We start from the raw sequence: 19,290 nt of genomic DNA, 5'->3' as shown, positions 1-19,290 counted from the left end.
AAATCCAACTTGGGTTGTCGGTTTTCAGCGTTGTGTGGTAATCGCTGCATCGCTGCTCCCCACAGTATATACATTCGATGCAGTATTATCTATGTACATACGCACACACGGAAAGAGTGCCCCTGTAAATAAGATGTGTTCTCCATAATTAAATTTCTGGTCTTGGAAAAGCTGGCCATCCAATACACTGCTTAAAAAGGAATTTAACAAATATTTCAATGAGACTTCCATAGATAAATAAAGAACATTTTAGTTATTTTTTCTATCTACGTGACTTTACCGAAAGAACCAAAGAGTATTTTAAACGTTTTGAATTTTCCAAAGTGTCTGAGACCTGGACTGGTATCACAAACATCCTGTTCAGATTCTGGGTGTGAATGCGGGTTTTGGTTATCCATGGTTAAACTGGGATCCCAACTGTACTGAAACTGGTCATAGCCGAGTCACTAATTATATTAATCTTGCAAAGTATAAATACGGGGTTTACTGCCATGTAGTTAAGATTTCTCTGCAGAAAGGTATGTGTAAAAAGGCATTGCATCCTATAGCAGTCTGCTAATGTACAAGCTCACTTGCAGGGACATCTAAAATAAAACTGTGCTACCCGCTTCTGTGGGCTGCTTTCTAACACACACACACGGTTGTCGTGCTGCTTTGTGATAGTTCTGCACGGATACTGCGTTTAAGGCTCCAATGCTGATGGCACAGTTGGAATACAATTGGGAAATGTGACGGTCGGGGGAAATGGAAACCCCGAAGCACTCTTGGAAAAGGCTTTATGCAGTGGGGGCTTTACTGGATCAAGGACCCTTCGAAGTGATATTTTATTCAAAAGCAGAGCCCTTCTGATTGACTTGCGAATCGTTAGAATCTCTCGAGCAGCTTTGTCCCTCATAGCCGTATGCTTTAGTAACCAGCAGGTGAGCTAATCGGTGTTTTAGATCAGATCGATTAAGAAGTGTATAATATACAAGGAAATACAGAATTACTACAGTTCCATCTTGATTTGAAGCTTTCGTGACTGCAGAAATCCATACTCTTCGGTTCTTTCGGTAAAGTCACGTAGATAAAAAAAATTAATAGATCACGACGTTTCGATCGCAACACAAGCAACCGCCATCAGGTGAAACAAACAGCAGGAGAACTGCTGACGTAGGAGAAAGAGCTGCTGCAACACGAGGTTTTATATAGGCTTTTGGTGGGCCCAACCCAAGGGTAAGTGGGCGGTAATAGAGATCCGACCAACTGCCCGGTTATGAAAACCAACAATATCATCGCTAACTCGACTTCTCTAATCGAACCAACCAAACCGCTCTCTCTAAAACCTTCTGCTGCTAGACCACCCAGATTTTATGGCCTTCCAAAAATCTATGAAGAAGGTACACCGCTCCGTCCCATCGTCTCCACCATTAACTCGCCCACCTACAAACTGGCACGATTTCTGTCTGAGACCCTGCTTCCATTCACTGGCAAGACCACCTCAGCTGTACTTAACTCGGCTCACTTGGTTTCTCTACTCAAGGACATCTCAATGTCTCCAGATGATTTGCTTGTCAGTTTCTATATAGTCTCTCTGTTCACCAAGGTACTTGTGTCTGACACCATTGCAATCATTGAAGACTTGGTCCAACAGGGACTGATTTCTGACGTGCCAACTTTGGTGAGGCACTGCCTTACCAACACTTACTTCACCTGGAATGGTACATTTTACAAACAAGAGGAAGGTACCCCAATGGGGTTTCCCTTATCGCCAGCGTTAGTGAATGTTTTCATGGAGAAATTTGAGACGGATGCCATCCAGACATCCACCCTACGTCCTTCCTTGTGGAAGAGATGCGTAGGTGACACGTTAGTCATCTGGCCTCATGGCCAGCCAGCACTAAACCAATCCTTCAACTACATAAATTCCATACACCCAGCCGTCAAATTCACTATGGAAGTGGAAAAGGATGGCAAGTTACCATTCCTATATGTTTTGATCGAGAAGAGACCTGGTGGCTCGTTGGGACATTCTGTCTACAGGAAAGCCACCCACACAGATGCCTATCTAAAGCCTGACTCCCACCACCATCCAGCCCAGAAGGATTCCCTCATCAAAACACTACCATAGGGCCCATTGCATCTCTGACCAGCACCACCTAGCTAGCGAGCTGGAGCACGTACACCTGACCATACAATCCACAAAGCTGTCTCTCCAGCGATGGGGAGACAACCATCTGAGGACCCAATCAAAAACATCAACTTTCAATACATAGCAGGGGTGGCCAATTTTTTGTTCAAAAATTTTAAACACAAGATCCAGGTTCGTTTGAACACAGTACACAAAATCCGTGATTTGATCTCATCTGTTAATCGAGTTGGGCCCACCAAAAGCCTATATAACCTCTTGTTGCAGCAGCTCTTTCTCCCACGTCAGCAGTTCTCCTGCTGTTTATTTCACCTCATGATGGTTGCTTGTGTTGCAATCGAAACGCCGTGATCTATTAATTTTCTACTAGTTCTGTTCTGTGGTTTTGGGGGACTTCTCTGAACAGAGGTGATAAACTTTTCCTTGTGAGATATACGAGTGGAAATGCATCTATCTCGTGACCTAGACACCGATTGCAACATTGGAATAGAATTTAGAGAGCAAAGCAAAAAAGAATATTAAAAAAAAGAGTTAGCAAAGACGACAGAAGGAAAACAAAGCATGCAACTGCTCAAACGAGCAATGGAGCAACTCTTATCTACACTAATGGGACTGAGCCAGTAGTGTAAATTCCACATTGTCATGGTGGGAGCCAGTCTCTCCATAATCTGACCACTGTAGCTTCCGACACAATTGCACCAATTTTACCAACCCGCAGGGATCATTGCCTGAGTTAACCCAGACGAGGATTTTTACTGGCAGCCTTCATAGCGAGTCGAGCAATCTAACCAGTGCCATATCTCGTGTTTTACATGCATGAGGAATTTTGAGTACGGCAGTCTCCGTTTTATCAGTGACTTGCCTAGAAAAAACAATCTTTATCACCAATTATTATTGCCCTAGTAATTAGCCAAGGGCAGGAGCTATCGGACCACTTTACCGGATAAATAGACTTTAAATTTGACTGTAGATGGAATGCAAAAATGTATGCGGTTTATTTTGCTTCAGGTGCAGCCGTTGACCTTTACATCAAAAGGGAGTAATGAGGATCGGGGTCGACAGAACAGTGGACACTTAATTTTGGCACCCACGTCGAGAGGGCCACATAATGCAATAGGAAAACGTCGCCTTTGTTGTCCGTTTGCCTTGCAGAGATTGGGGCCTTCCCGCCCTTCCTGAATTCCACAGCCACCACTCCACCCTCGAGGCCCTTTTGCACCCCCCCCCGCCTCGTGGTCCTAGGCACACCCCCACGTGGTCATAGGCACGCCCCCACCTCCCCCACGTGGTCCTAGGCACACCCCCACGTGGTCCTAGGCACTCCCACACGTGACCCTAGGCACTCCCACACGTGACCCTAGGCACTCCCCCACGTGGCTCTATGCCCCCCCGCACCTACCTTCCTGCACCCGCTCCCTTCGAATGGTTAAGCATTTTCAGTGCGATTATTACAATACATTTCAATCCAATGTGGGTTTAAACAACCTTCTAAATACTACTGCCTCAGGACGCTGCTGTTCGGAGGGAGGGATGTGTTGAATACGAAGAGGGGAAATTTATTTTGGTGTGGAGTCGAGATGATGAGTGAAAATGGAAGAATTGACCTTCAGCTGGAATTTTTTGCACATTTAGTAAGGGTGTATATGACTAGTAGGCATGTAATGATGCATTGATTCGTCAATTAAAATAACTTGTAACGCTAACAGCATATGCGTTGAATCATTGGTTCGTATACATGTTGCTTGTAATGGGGTAATGGGACCATTGCAGCCACTACACGCACTACGTTCACCGGAGAAAAATAGAAAACAAATATTTTTGAATCGAATCGTGACCCTGAATTGTGGATTGGAGCCGATGTTGACTTCAAAAATAGTTTTTTATATGAGCGCACACTCCTAATTTTAATTTACACCGATGATTAACGTTTTTTTTTTGCCATTCAACGGTCCCTCACAGCAAATAACACACTTTAACAATTCCATGTAGAAATTACCACGTGGCTTTAGGAAATGCACCGTTTCTTAATCCGGAGCAAAATTAGAATTAAATAACAAACGCTCTTATTAACTCTACACTATCCAGGCTATTGTGGCTGGATAAATTCATATTTTGAAGTGTTGTCATGCACTTGCCAAGTCAGCAATTGCTATTTTTTTACGTCTACATACATTAAAAAAATTCACCCGTAAAAACAAAGTTTTTCACTATAAATCCTTTATATGCGTGGCATCGGTTTTATTTTATTACTCATTTCTGTTTTTCTTGAGTAAGACTTTCATTTTTATCACATTGGTATTTTAAATTAAATATGAAAAAACATTTTTCCTAAAAAGTGGAAAATTTGGGAAAATTTTTTTTCAGGAAAATAAATTGTCACGCACAACGAGTCTGTGTGCAAAATGTCAGCTCGATTGGATCACGGGAAGTGGGTTAAAAAACGACTGAAAGATTTGCACGGTCGTAAGCGCGCAAGCAAGCGAACTTAATATAAAGGATTTAAAAACAACTGATGGGGAAAGGAACACTCGTGCAGTAGGTCGCCTGGCTGTGGCTAATATTTGTAGCGAGCGATATCTGAGCCAGTCCCATGCTCCACCCTTCACCAGCCCACCCTGACCAACATGGTGAAGTGTTATTTTGGTGACTTACGCCACTGGAAAATGAGACTATCCTGGTCTCGCAGAGCAGTCGATGGCCGAACGTTACTCAACCGAGTCGCCAAATGAAAGTGAACTGTGTACCGGTGTTGTTCCAGACCCCAAACTTTTTAACCCAACACCTGCCTCTGTGCTCTCCACGTCTCGATGTCTCACCAGCTCACCCAACCAAGCATTCGCATCCCACGCCACACCTGCCTGTTCGCTATGTTTTGGAGCATCTTTACCAGCTGTAAGGTGGGGGTGGGGTCTGCATAAACGGGGTGTAGAAGACTCCACGCACTCCATTTTGGAGAATGGTCCCGTTTTCATTGGGAAGTTATGAATTATGGAGAAAGGTTAATGTGACCTTTCAAGCTCCCAGCCATTCCGCCCTCATTCCGTCTTTGTTTCTATTGCCCTCCCTGGCTTCCACGATTCGTCATCTCCCAAGCAAGGGTGCCTGCTCCCCATTCCACTGCTTACCCGTGGATGTCTACACAAGCGCATGGCACACCCGAGGGAAATGAACCGGTCAATATCCTTAGGGGCTGGCTTGGCACCCAGACGGGTGTTGCCCCCCTGTTCCGTTTGTTGATTTTTGGTTTGCTTCCAACTATTACGACCGTCGCAGCTTTCCCGCCGTCGAACGCATTCCAGGAGTGAGCGAACGGTGCTGTTTTGCAGGGTAAGCCCAGCTAGGAATGCATGGACTGTTGTTCCCTTTCCATGTTATTGTTTTTATTGTTCCCATCCCAATTTATTTTAGAATTGTGTGGTTGTCATTTTGTGCCACGGGACCAAAATTTCCATTGGGGAAACCTGAAGGCGAGCTTTGCATCACCTTGTTTCGAATCATGAGCTCAGAAGATAATGTTTCACAGAACGACTTCAATCTTGACTTCAAGCTTTCGTGACTGCAGGAATTGATATTCTTTGGGTCTTGCGGTAAAGCCACGTAGATAGAAAAAATAATAACAAAATCACGACGTTTCGATCGCAACACAAGCAATCGTTACGGAGACCTCTCCTACATTAACATTAGCTGCCCCACCCATCTCTAAGTCTTTCTAAACAGTCTGCCTCGGCAGATTTCCCCCTCTTTTTTCACCTGAAGACGATTGCTTGTGTTGCGATCGAAACGTCGTGATTGTTATTATTTTTTCTATCTACGTGGCTTTACCGACAGACCCAAAGAAGATGAATAGAACTTCTTCAGTTTGCCTCTTGTCCACACCTAGCTGTCACGCTTTTTATACGCCCTGGAAAGAGTCGGTCGCATAGCAATGACAATGAAATGTTTGGTAAAGTCACGTAGGTAAAAAAATTTAAATTAATAAAAGTAAAATTAAAATAAAATCACGACGTTTCGGAGGCAACACAAGCTTCCGTCTTCAGGTGGAACAGTCACATCGGAAGCTTGTGTTGCCTCCGAAACGTCGTGATTTTTATTTTATTTTACTTTTATTAATTTACATTTTTGACCTACGTGACTTTACCGAAAAAACCTAAGAATATGAATCCTTGCAGTCACGAAAGCTTCAAATCTAGAATGAAATGTTTATTTCTCAGAGCTGACGTGTGCCAAACAAACAAATTCACTTTAGCCAGATTGTATTTTGTGCATGTCATCCCACCTTGAGAAACTCGTTTAATCGCATGCGGCTGCAACCCAGAGTTGAACCCAGGTTATCGAGCTCTGGTGGTCCTGTGCACTGACAGGGATAGCCTGAGCCACTCGACAACGTCCAATAGATACACTGGTCTCCGTCCACGATATTGCACTGGGCCTCTGCTAATAATCCTAAAATTGCATCAATAGTGCTTTATTATTATTTCTCGTGTGTATATTTTGCTTTTGTAATCTGTAATGACTTTTAAATGAATAGCACACCAAGCGTGGTAACATTTGGATAGAATAGCACTGGGTTTAATGCAAGGCCAATTTGGTAATCTGGAGATTTTTTTAATAGATATTTGTTCTAGTTTTAAAGTGTAGTATTTGGCTACTTTTACATGCATTCATGTTCTCATCATGCTGGCATCTCAAGTGTTATAAATTATACAAATACACTTGTATGGCCATGAGTCCAGCAAAAACATGTAATGTAAATAGATGATGTAGCTTAGTTTTTAACATGTAAGTTCAACTTATCCTCATTTTAAACAGCTTTGCTTCTAACACTTTGGGAGGGTCTGACAGCTTTTGTCCCAAAAAAAATCACTGCTGTGCTTTTGTGGCAGGAGATGGGGGCAACATTGGAATTACATCGCCTGATGCCTGCTCCATGCGTCCCCACTTTGACGCACGTTTTGAGCCAGTTGAGTGTTTAAAGGAGCTGAAACAGAGTTAGCACATTAAGCTGGCACCACCGAATGCTGGGGTCGAATCTTGGTTTAAGTCGCCCATGATTTCATCGGGGTTTTGGAGTGCAGCAAGTCAATGGTTTCAGCCCATTCATCGGTTCCTGCACAGATACCCCATAATTATTCACTTTTTTTCCAGTTGATTTGCCAATCCCAGCTCCAATCATCTCTCCGAGCAGACGGTGTACCAGCGAGCGTGCCAGAGGCAATTCTAAAGGCAGTTCCGAAGTGGTTCCATGTTTTGATTTAAAGCTTTCGTGACTGCAGGGATCAATATTATTAGTTCTTTCGGTAAAGTCACGTAGAAGGGAAACAATAAAATAATAAAAATATAAAACAATATTTTATATAAAACAATATTTTTTATTTGATTGCATTGTTTCCCTTCTACGTGGCTTTACCGAAAGAACCAATAATAAATATGCTTCTATGTTGCCATCTTCCAGAGGCCATTCTCTAGCCACAAGGTGGTTCGCTACTTACTGCGAGAGTTGCGAAAATGTGAACACATCTTATTTTCTATGACATGGACGCCAAGAGCGCAAATGCCATAACAATAATAATTGCAGGACGGATTTTTTTGTATAATACCATGCATTCCACACCACCACAATAGTCAGATTCTCCAGTTTCCAGGCGGCCAGATTTGCGGTTAGATTGCCACCTCGCAGAGTGCGCATGCAGCGGTTCGACAGCAGGAAGCGCCTTTTAATTTGTTAGGCGGGAGGAGGGGGGGGGAAGTGCTGTCCTTGGGCATGTGTAAACACGACTGCAGGGGAAATCCACTCCAAAGGAGGGTGCTTCCTGAACTTCCGTGCCGCACGACACTCGCTCACTCTGCCTGCTGGGACACACACAAAAAAACCGTGCATCGGGTTACTCGACTAAGCTACAGTAAAGAAGAATGGACCCATCTTTCCATCAACCCGTGTTCCCAGCAACCCATCGCGTGGCCTCGGCATTTAAGGGTCAAGTCGAGTCAAGTTTATTTGCTTTAGCCAGGTGAGAATTGAACCTTTATGGCGGTACCCCGTGATGCAGTAAATTTTAGTCTGCCGCATCGCCGACCATCAACAATCGACTCATCTCGACGAGCTGTACTCACGATGCACTTTTCAAAGTTAAAATTTTCGATACCGGATTTTTTATGCTAATGTTTGGCTTTTCGACATCGCAGAGTAGCACTGATTTCGCGGAGTTGAGTACACCCCTGGAAAAAATTGTGTCCCAGAAATAAAATCTGTAATTGCCTCGCCCATTTTGCATTATTTGGTACCCCGGGCTACCGCCATAAGGATCAAGTGAAGAAACCAGGATAGAGCCTAATTTTCAAGGGGTGGGCCTGGGTCGTCGAGCGGGTGGCATTGTTATACAACCTTTGCCTGCGCAAGTGCGCGTGCATTTTGTGTTTTTAGAATAAAAGCAATAATTGTAGCTGGTTTTCTGTCCACGTCGGCGATGTGGAACATCTCGCCGTGTTGGCAACCACGATGCCGGCTGTCGACGCCCCGTGCCCCTCTGATGGTGGACTGTCTACGGCGCAAAGGATGACCACCGTTAACTTCCCAAACAGTGGTGCCCGTTTTATTGACTCGTGGCAATCGGAATGAAGGCAAGGTTATTGATGGAATTATACTAGCAATGCGATTTACGTTTGTATATTCAGGAACGGATCACAGTCTCGACTAATTTTTTAGAGGTGCGTGTCTTTGTTATCAAATTCCTTTTTTATTTTGAAAGGAGGATTTTTTTGGGAGGCGAGTAAGCTGAGGCATGAGGATGACACTCAAAAGGCACGTGCCGCAAAATGCCTCGAAGCTGGACTCGTTTTTAGGCGGATGGATTCTTTCTGGTTATGAGGGAAGTCCAGCAGACTGTGAATCATTTAATAATACGTCATAGCTGAAGTAAACATCACAATTACACAGAGCTGACAATTTCATTCTCGGTATATTGGAGTTAGGAACCAACTCATTTAATTAACGCTTAATAATAAAGAACTATACACTTACATAATAGAGTTTTTTGGGTTAGATTGTGTAAATAAAGATTTACAATTTAATATTTGCAATTAAAAATGCACACTCAATACTGCAAACTATAATCGGTCATCCTTATCACGCATCAAAGGAACTAAGGCCACGATTCACGGCATGGTGCAGGATGAAGATTTGTTTTCTGATGGGATTAACACCTTTATTCTAATAATAATACTAATAAATGTAATAAAATACGGAAGAGACAAAACCCAAACAAGCGGGAGATCACACAATCCGCAGGGCACGTGACATCCAAGGGAAATCATTAACAAAATCCATACAACACCTCAAGTGTATGCATTTAGGTTTGGAATTGCGATATGTGGTTGAAACCATTGATCACGTACCTTCGGAGTGATCGCATGCTGTAATGGGAAGTTAAATAACACGAGCGGTTTAATGTCATGTCGTCAAAAACACAATTTTCAATTGGCTGAATTAAAATGCGTTCCTTGTTATGGTTACTGTTCGTATGCATTCACAAACTCGCATTATAAGAGTAAATTGTCTCGTTCAAAAAGGTCAAACTGAACGGGCTAACATTGTGAGAATACTTTAATAGTTATTCATATCCTGGATTTTTGTATGCTGATAAAATTGCTGGCCAATCGTTTAATAAATGCATTCATTCAGCTGTGAAAAATCGCTTCTAATGTCCACGGAATCTGAATAAAAAAAACAGCCAAAAGCTTCTCAACTTCAACGCCAGTAAAGTCTGGCCCAACTTCTCATTTGTCTACAACTTTCACCATTTCCCCCCCCCCCACCAAAACCTCCCACAGTCATCTTAATTTCCCCTGAAAATTCATTTGAACTTTTCCATGCGTGCATAGCAAAACAATTGCCTTTAAGTGTTCAGATCTGAGCTGGGTCACAAGGCACTTGTTAAAGTTGGGTTCAAGGGGAAGTTGACTTTTCCTTGAGGGATATTTCCCCGCCCCCCGCCCCCCACGCCGCCACACCGCCATAACTTTTTCTTCCGTCCGCCGCACTCGCCCATTACCCCAAAAGTGTTTTGAATTTCACGACCATCGGAAGAGAGGCTGAAAGCTCTTAATAAAGACCCTTTCAGAAAGTAAAACGTATGTGGAGGAAACGACGCAATCACGCCGGGTGAAATCCCGGGAGGGAAAGCGAGAATGTTACGCCTCTCCCAGAACTCCCGGTTAGCTTAACCCCCCCCCCCACTTCTTTTCAATGGTGCTTGAAGCGTTTTGTAATTGCCTCCTCAGGAAAAGCAACACTGTTCCCAATTTCTTTGTAATAACGTTGTTGGCAGTTCCAACAGCAATATATTTTTCCCCAGCATAATTTGGTGTTTTATTTGAGTAAAGTTGAATTCTTTAGTTTATTTATTTGCTACATTGCCATTATTACCCTGGTTAAATGTTACAATGAATCTCTTTCAAACATTGCTATAAATTTATTTCGGTTTTATAAGTGTTTAATGTTTTTCTTTCCCATTTCAATGATAATCTCAGCATCGTGGCATGAGAAACAACCTCCTCCTCCCCCCATTTAATGTGCAACTCTCGCAAAGCAGTGTTAGAGAACAGTCCGCAGAAGGAGATATTGCAGAACTACTTCTGAAAACATTAGCATGCCCTGCTCCAGAAAAAAAAATCTGTCACTTGGCACACAGATATTATTTTCAGAATCCGAGCCAACCTTTTAATGTAGGTGGGAAAAAAACACTCGTGTTTTTGTGCAGACGTTGGTGACCAAGTTGAGACGAACCACTCGCTACACTTGAGAACCCAGATTAATCACAGGTAATTCGAACATAGGACCTCAACAGTGCCAACTAATTGCCCTGACCCTTTACTCGCTTGGCCGCCCTGTGTTCAAGAAAAAGTAAAACCATACAGAACTTAAATGAGCTGCAGTAAAGTGGTTGGCACCATGGGCGGAGTTTGGGGGGTTGCACGGGGGGGGGGGTGGGAATCGCCCCCAACCTGGACACCTTCATACATTTTTAGTAGTTTACAATTGAAATAAAACAAAATCTGGTATATGCACTAATGTGAGGGATGAAGCAAACCCCTGCCCCGTCCCCCCAAATCTCCATATATATAAAAGGCAAAGTTGTGAATGTGTGTCTGTTCAAAATGTTTATCGTACTTCCCGACATGCAACAAACTGGAAATTTGCCATGTGGGTACTTTCCAGACTGTACACCATGCAAATTTTTAAAAATACACTTTAGTTTTTTTTAGGGGGGGGAGCTCAATAATGCATATATTTTTTGCACGGCAAGTGAGCTGTGACGTCATATCTGTCACGTGACCCGCGCATGTGGAAGCGTAACGCATTGTCGTGTAGTGGTTAACGCTACGCTGCGCTACGAACCCGGTGACCCGAATTCGATTCCCGCTCACGGCCACCACCGGTGACGATTATTTGAACCGGTCCTGGGCCTCCCCTAGGTCGACTCAGCCTCAAACGAGTAACTGGTGTGGTGTGTGAACATCGCCACTGGGGAGACAAAGGCGGCCGGGCGTGGTGGATCCAAGTCCCGGGCGAAGCCGGGTAGTACAGCTAGTACTGTATATATAAGTCAAACTCTGCCTCTGGTTGGCACACTGCCAGCGACCTGAGTTCTATTCTCAGCCATCGTCGCACAGAAATCACATCGCATGCTGCAAGATTCACAACCTGCTTGGCTACAAGGTGGTCACCTAAGGGCAGCAGAGACAGAATTGTACAGACTTAGAATAATGTGTTTTAAACGTTTGGGTGTTATCACCTCTTTACATGTGTGGAGTTTCTCGACTCGGGCACGATGATTACATACGCACCACAAAGCAACCAAAACATGTCTCTGTCTAAATAGAGCGATTTATTATCACGAAAATAAAAAAGCATGTCAAACTATTAATGTGTCTGTTGCATTCTGGCAACAGTACGGTACGAAATTAACCGGCTCAAAATAAGTTGCACATCTTAAGCTGCTCTTGATAAATGTTTAATCCGTTGATGCCAAACAAGTCCACAATGGCCTTGGTTCGTCACAAAAACAACAGCAGCAGTAATACAGCTTCCGAGTGAATTTCTCAAAACAAAGCTCAGGCTGTTGCACTCTTGAAAACGGTGCAAAAGTTTCAACGCAATGACCAAAATCGATTTTAAATTGCCAACAGCTGCATGGCAAATTGTTCAGTATGTATTGAAGATGTTGAACAGAAACAAAGTAATACGTGCAAAACAAATATATTTCAATGACACCCCCCCCCTCTCTCCACTATTAAACAGCTGTGTTATTTTTACGTGTTGCCCAGCTCGGTTAAAGTGTTTGGAGTAAGAAGTCCCGTGTGCTAATGCCACCTCATTTCCCACCAATGCTTTTTGGCCCAGGCAGAGTGAAGCGTGGCCTCGAGGCATCGTTATTAGGCAGCAGCCCTCCTCTCGCTCTGGGAAAACGCGTCCCGTCGCCCGCTCTCATGTGCGCGCCACAACCCACGGCCTCCCCCACCGCCCCTCCAACCCACGGCCTCCCCCACCGCCCCTCCAACCCACGGCCTCCCCCACCGCCCCTCCAACCCACGGCCTCCCCCACCGCCCCTCCAACCCACGGCCTCCCCCACCGCCCCTCCAACCCACGGCCTCCCCCACCGCCCCTCCAACCCACGGCCTCCCCCACCGCCCCTCCAACCCACGGCCTCCCCCACCGCCCCTCCAACCCACGGCCTCCCCCACCGCCCCTCCAACCCACGGCCTCCCCCACCGCCCCTCCAACCCACGGCCTCCCCCACCGCCCCTCCAACCCACGGTCTCCCCCACCGCCCCTCCAACCCACGGCCTCCCCCACCGCCCCTCCAACCCACGGCCTCCCCCACCGCCCCTCCAACCCACGGCCTCCCCCACCGCCCCTCCAACCCACGGCCTCCCCCACCGCCCCTCCAACCCACGGCCTCCCCCACCGCCCCTCCAACCCACGGCCTCCCCCACCGCCCCTCCAACCCACGGCCTCCCCCACCGCCCCTCCAACCCACGGCCTCCCCCACCGCCCCTCCAACCCACGGCCTCCCCCACCGCCCCTCCAACCCACGGCCTCCCCCACCGCCCCTCCAACCCACGGTCTCCCCCACCGCCCCTCCAACCCACGGCCTCCCCCACCGCCCCTCCAACCCACGGCCTCCCCCACCGCCCCTCCAACCCACGGCCTCCCCCACCGCCCCTCCAACCCACGGTCTCCCCCACCGCCCCTCCAACCCGTCCACTCGCCCGAGGTCGCAAACGGGTTATGATTCCTTACCCGTACCCGTACCCGGCCGCACCAGGGTTGCAAATGGGTACCCGGCCGGTTACGGGTACTCGTTCCCTACCCGTACCCGTACCCTACCCGAAATCAGTGCCAAACGGTGACTCACCAGTGACTCACGGTCTACCCGTACCCGGCCGCACCAGGGTCGCAACGGGTACCCGTACCTGGTCGGGTACGGGTAGCCGGGTATCGGGTAGGGTACGGGTATCGGGTACCCGGTTGCGACCTCTGCCACTCGCCCACGACTCTCATCACCGCCCCCTCCTCCCACCCGTTACTTACGATCTATCCCACCCCAAACGTCCGACATCGGCTCTCCTGCTCTGCCCACAAAATTTACCACAAATGTCAAGATAATTCCGATCGTTCACGAATTTGCGGGGGGCCCCTCCTGAAGGGAAGGGGGGGGGTAAGTAATACATAATCATGCACATAAAAGAATATTTGCTATCAGCCATTATTTTGTCCACAGCTATAGAAAGGTACGAAGTATCACTGTGTCTCGAGACTCCACTGTGCAAGAGGCTCCTGCTGCGTAGAGATGTTTGGCCAATTCCATTGGCGAGTGTTTTTTGCATATGGGACGGAACTGGAGTACCTGGAGAAAGCTCGCACGTGCGAGGGAGTAACACTCAAATGTCCACACAAACAGGTTCACAGATGCACTTGCTGTACTGTAACCGCCTGGTCACCTAACAGCCCCGTGGGTTTGGGAGGTTCACACATCTCTGCATTATTCACCAACCCTTGCCTCCCCAAAGCAGTGAATTGCATCTGACGAACTACTCATTCGGATGTCTCCAGAGCAGTGCAACCCTTTGAAAGAGGATATTACAGAGCTACTTCTGAGGACCATTCGAGTGGCCTGGTCCACTAAGAAGAGGGCAGCACCCCCCCCCCCTCCTCGTTCTGTCACAGGGCAAGGGAAAACAATACCGTAGCAATATTTAATAATACATTTCAACACTCATTGTGCCCAGTCAATGTACCCCAGCATTACTGCAGCGCAAATGCCTCTGCATGAAACACCACTTTAATACTAACGTCGTAAGTTCGAGTTTAAAAAAAAAAAATTCTCGGCACGGGATGGGTTATCGCATCGACCTGACTTTGATTTTCAGGCGCAGTTAACATCAGTGGCAGGCGGATATGTGAACCGGTGCCTTTGCCAACCATTCACCAGCTCGCGCGCTGACTAGAATGGTGAAGTATGGTTAAACAAGCCCCATGAATGACACTTGCGTGGAGAGGTCTGTATCCAGCAGTAGACCCATGAAGGGGCTGTAAATGAATGTTATTCTTCAGTCAACCAAACTTGGCCGAAAATCCAACACTTTTTTAACACGGCTATTTCGTCACATCTGCTCTAGATTCAGATGTTCTAAGCTCACGTACTGTTTACATACAATGTTAGGGATACAAGAGGTCATTTATTGGTTTACATTGATTGTTTTGCTCAAAATACATGCAATACAACTGCATGTAATACCAATCGATTATAGTTTCCCGAATACTTCACAGCGTATAGAAGTACGCATCGATTCGTGAATCAAATATGTTGCATGTTAATACCAGTGTAGATTCTTCAAGCACCGCAACACCGAAAGCAGAATCGATGCAAGAAATCAAATGTAAGCAATTCAAAGAGTTTAAAATGCCTTTGAAGGTATGCGCACGCGTGTACGTACGCGAATAGCAAACGTGTTCATAGCATCCAGAAAGGGGGGCGGGGGGAGGTAAAGTGAAATGCAATAGAGCAAGTGGAGTGAGGAAAATGAAGAGTCAATTATTGACAGACATTTCTCCGCAGAGAGGGACCTCCCTTAGCTGCTGCTACTTCAAGTTTCATGTATTAGGTATAGCCCTATGAGCCATTCGGCTCTTGAATCGGGTGCAACCGCAACAAACCAAAAAACTAAAACATGAACAAGAAAACATCTTAAAGTGACTATGTGCAAACAGAAAATCCAAGAAAAGACAGCAAAATATTGCATAACCCCCAACCCCCACACACACCAGAGGGTCTGCGTGCTGCACCGTCGCTTTGCTTGCAGTGCTGTGGCCCGTCCCGTCAACTGTTCCGACGAGCCTCGCGTGCTCCTCTGCGCGTGATCGTGCTCTGCACTGAGCGTAAGTGGGGGGAGGGAGAGGGGGGGGCACCCTTATTGGACAGCAAAGCCTGTGATGTCAATGTAACTGTGGGGGGGGGGGGGTGCGTGTCGTTCGGGGAGCGGTCGTGTACCCGCCAGCCCCCACTGCGCTACGAAACCTGGCGGGCTCGAGTTCGATTACCGCCCACGATCAACGGCAGTGACCGATTATTGTTTTTTGAACCGGTGCTGGGCCTCCGCTAGGTCTACTCGGCCTCAAATAAGTACCTAGTGCGTTGTGTAAAGATCGGTACTAGGGAGATAAAGGCGGCCGGGCGTGGTGCTGGCCACCCACCCCTTCGTGTGCCATCGCGGCCTTCATAGGTGCTCGCTAACACGCACTTGACCCAACAGTCTGTTAAGGCTATACGGGGGATCTTTGTTTTGTTAGTTGGGGAATGAGAGCGAGCGTGGAGAGAGGGGGGGGGGTCTGTGCTGGGTGAGGTGGGGGGGGGACTGCCGGGCCAAGATTAGTCTCTGGAGACTTGAGGTCACGTTACTCGGGGTAGTGCAACGGAGAGCATCGTGACAGTTTAAAGTCGCAATGCATCTTCAGCAGGCCTTTGCGAATCCACGGCTGAATTAAGGCCTCCCCCACGAATGTTGGATGATCGTACTTCGCCGCCACACGCTGATCAGTGCCGGATGGCGAAGATACCGATTTGTCACCGACGACGGGAGTCAAATTTTGCGCTCTGAACCAGGTTCAGGAATGGTATAAATGCTACCAATAGCATAAAAAATCGTCAATGTATCGATACTAAAGTAATACAAAAATGACTGCAAAAGATTTGTTCTTTTCCACGGAGAACTCGGCCCGCTGTGGCCAGTCCCACCTGTGGTAGTGCGCCTTGGTGTCTAAATCTTTCGTAGTAATTTTTTTTATAAATAAATGTTAATTTTGATTCGTATGTTTTTTTTCTTCTGACTTTGTGAACGAAAAGACACAAATTCGCCAGTTTTATTATTGAAAATACGTACATTTCAAAATATCACTGTCCTGGTCACAAAAGCAAAGTTTGTGGGGTATAATAGCCATTTTCTGTACTTTTAAGGTATAAGCAATTAGGAAATAACACTTACTACCCAGGAACAAAAAAGAAATAAATGTGTTACACAGCGTTATGAATGGAGTGAATTATTAACTTTGCTTTTGTGTCCAGATCACAAAAGCAAAGTTTGTGGGGAAGAAGCCATTTTCTGTACTTTTGAGGCATAAGCAATTAGAAAATAACACTTACTAACCCAGAAACAAAAAAAACGTGTTACACAGTGTATAATCAAAGGGTGCGCGGTACGTACGTAGATCTGTTGAACGTCTTTCGCACCACACGATGTCAATCTCGCACCGTACGCAGCCTCTATCATCGCTCTACCTCCACGCGGCTCTTCCTCTCGATGAGACTCGACATTGCCCTGACGTGAGCAGCACGTGGTCGCTAGAGCATCCGACGCTTGCAGAGTCTCTCGCTTCGTTCACCGCCGTGTTGCCCGCTGTATGTTTGTTGCACAGCGTTCAAATATGTTTTGCTTCAACGTGGACTCGTCGGAGAATGCAACACGAACTCCGTATGTCGGTTCGTTGCGTGTGGTCAGTGCGGCCATGCTATTACATTTGAGTTGCGAGGGACGCGTTCTAAAGATGCGTGACGTTTATGATAACCAAACGGGCGCGTACACACACACACTAAATGTGTTTTTTTTCTGTCTTTCGTCTCTGACACCAAATGCTTCCAGAGAAATCATATAAATGTAGGCAGCCGGGAGGTGCTGAGTGCTGCGTGTGGGGTCTGACGGTGGTTTGGCAAACCGAGTTTGCAGTGTTCAGATCCTGAGTTTTAAGTTGGGGGCAGCCATGCTTCTTATATCAGGCTCTCAGTGTACAGTCTCCAGCAAATTGATGATTTCAGCCCAGTCACCAATCTTATTAAATCATTCGTTGTCACTTAGTTGTTAGTAATCGCAGATGAAAAAACCCAACATTATTTTGATTGCTATGTGACGAACAGGTTTTTGCAGGGCATCTTACACGGCGTGCCTTTAAGCGCGGTTCAAGAAGCCCATTGTGACGTCACCACCGCGGCCATTCTCCGACACAAAATACGATGCGCTGCTTCTCTGCGGGAATTCCGACTTTAAATATCTTCGTCTCGCGACACGATTAACTGCATAGTTGGAAAACACCTTGTAAGAAAGCAAACAGAAAAAAAACCAACCCAAAACCAGCAGCGTATCTTGTAATATAAATGTCATCGCTCGGGAAATGTGTCAATAAGCAGTGTTCCTATGTTCGCGCACACGGCTGAAGGTTATTAATGTGAGGGCGGTTGCACAATTAATCAAACTCTGGCTTTGAGCATGCGATATTCCCCTGGAAAGGGAGCTGTTGTTAGGAATGGTTGCCCTCGCCTGTGTAATTCCACAGTGCGTCCAGTTTAAATTAATTAAACAGGAGCAACTGAGCTGGTGTCCACCACCACCATCATCATCAGTAACGCTGAAATCCACTGCTCGATGAAGGCCCTCCCTAGGCTGCCACGATCACCAACGATTCAACGAGTCGCTAAGCACCTGCACACGAGCGGATTGCATCGCTCCATCTCCTCTATGGGAGTGCTCTCAGACGCGTTCCATTCCTTGGCTGCCTCCCTGGTCACCCTTCGTGACCATCGGTTATCTCTCCTTGCAGCCACGCCTCCTGCCTAAGCCCACGAGCTCTTCTTTCCAGTAAAGCAAGATGCCACTAACTCACATGCGTATGTTTCCTAAGGATCCGTCCATAAATGACGTCACGCGATTTTGGACGATTTTTGAACCCCCCCCCCTTCGCCACACGGCGTCACAAAAAGTCAGACCCCCCCCTCATATGACGTCACAAAGCTCTGCCCCCCCCCCCAAAAATATAACATGCTTCAAATCGCTTTAAACTATTGCCATTGTAGTGCGTATTAATGTGGCGCTGCACTCTGATGTTGTAGGAGCAAACATTTATTAAAAAGTCTATTTAATTAAGTCTAACGTGTTGTCTATATTTATTTAAAGCTGCGCATTTTGATGTGACGTCACATTTCTCACCCCCCCCCTCGTCACACATCGTCACAAATGTCTGCCTCCTCCCCCCTAGGTGCGTGACGTCATTTATGGACGGCCCCTAATCCATGCGTTCTTCTTTTTGTATTTTAATGTCATTCCAAGCGTGCATCTCTCCCCGAATTGTTTACGCACTTTTCCACGGTCATTTGCTAATGTAGTAGGACGCAATGTTGACGAAACGTTATTCTTGGGGCATACTGCTATTCGGCTTTTCCGAATGCTATTCGGATTTCCTAAAGCACTCAAACCTGCTCTCATTTGCCTCTAATCATGTTGGCTCTGGCCCATCTTCAGTAGTTGTTAGATGTACACATGCTACTGTGTTTCCCACTTGTGTCTCTCCGACAGATATCTCCAATCAGTTAGCGAATCTGTTCACGGTCTGTTTTCTCACATTTAGCCTTCTGTTAAGTTATTCTAACAATTCATTGGGCACCGCTGCTTATCCCCAGTGATTGTCCTGAGCCAGTGGTCAAGATTAGACGTTCACACAGTGGGAACCGGTTAATCTTCGGATATTCACTGCTGCCTTCTAGAAACGTGGAATTTGTTTTGTATATCCTGGAATTGTGTTTGATGGGTCAATTCCCCACGGAGGATTTATCTTGCA

The 19,290-nt window shown here is 46.3% G+C and overlaps 1 protein-coding gene across 2 annotated transcripts in view; it reads right to left on the bottom strand.

The window, feature by feature from the left end:
- The window catches only part of PTP4A1 (protein tyrosine phosphatase 4A1), an 80,313-nt gene extending 64,771 nt beyond the window's left edge, over positions 1 to 15,542 (bottom strand). Inside the window, exon 1 of one of the 2 annotated variants that reach the window (XM_078866135.1) lies at positions 15,454 to 15,542. The gene's annotated coding sequence lies outside the window, so the exon portion shown is untranslated. The remainder of the gene's footprint in view (positions 1 to 15,453) is intronic. The other variant, XM_078866125.1, reaches the window with a different exon arrangement.
- Between the last annotated feature and the right edge of the window lie 3,748 nt (positions 15,543 to 19,290).

The sequence above is a fragment of the Lampetra fluviatilis genome, chromosome 2 (genome assembly GCF_964198595.1).
Source record: "Lampetra fluviatilis chromosome 2, kcLamFluv1.1, whole genome shotgun sequence".
NCBI classification, from domain to species: Eukaryota; Metazoa; Chordata; class Hyperoartia; order Petromyzontiformes; family Petromyzontidae; genus Lampetra; species Lampetra fluviatilis.
Note: the sequence above shows the minus strand (reverse complement) of the source record. Positions and strands in the feature narration are given on the sequence as shown.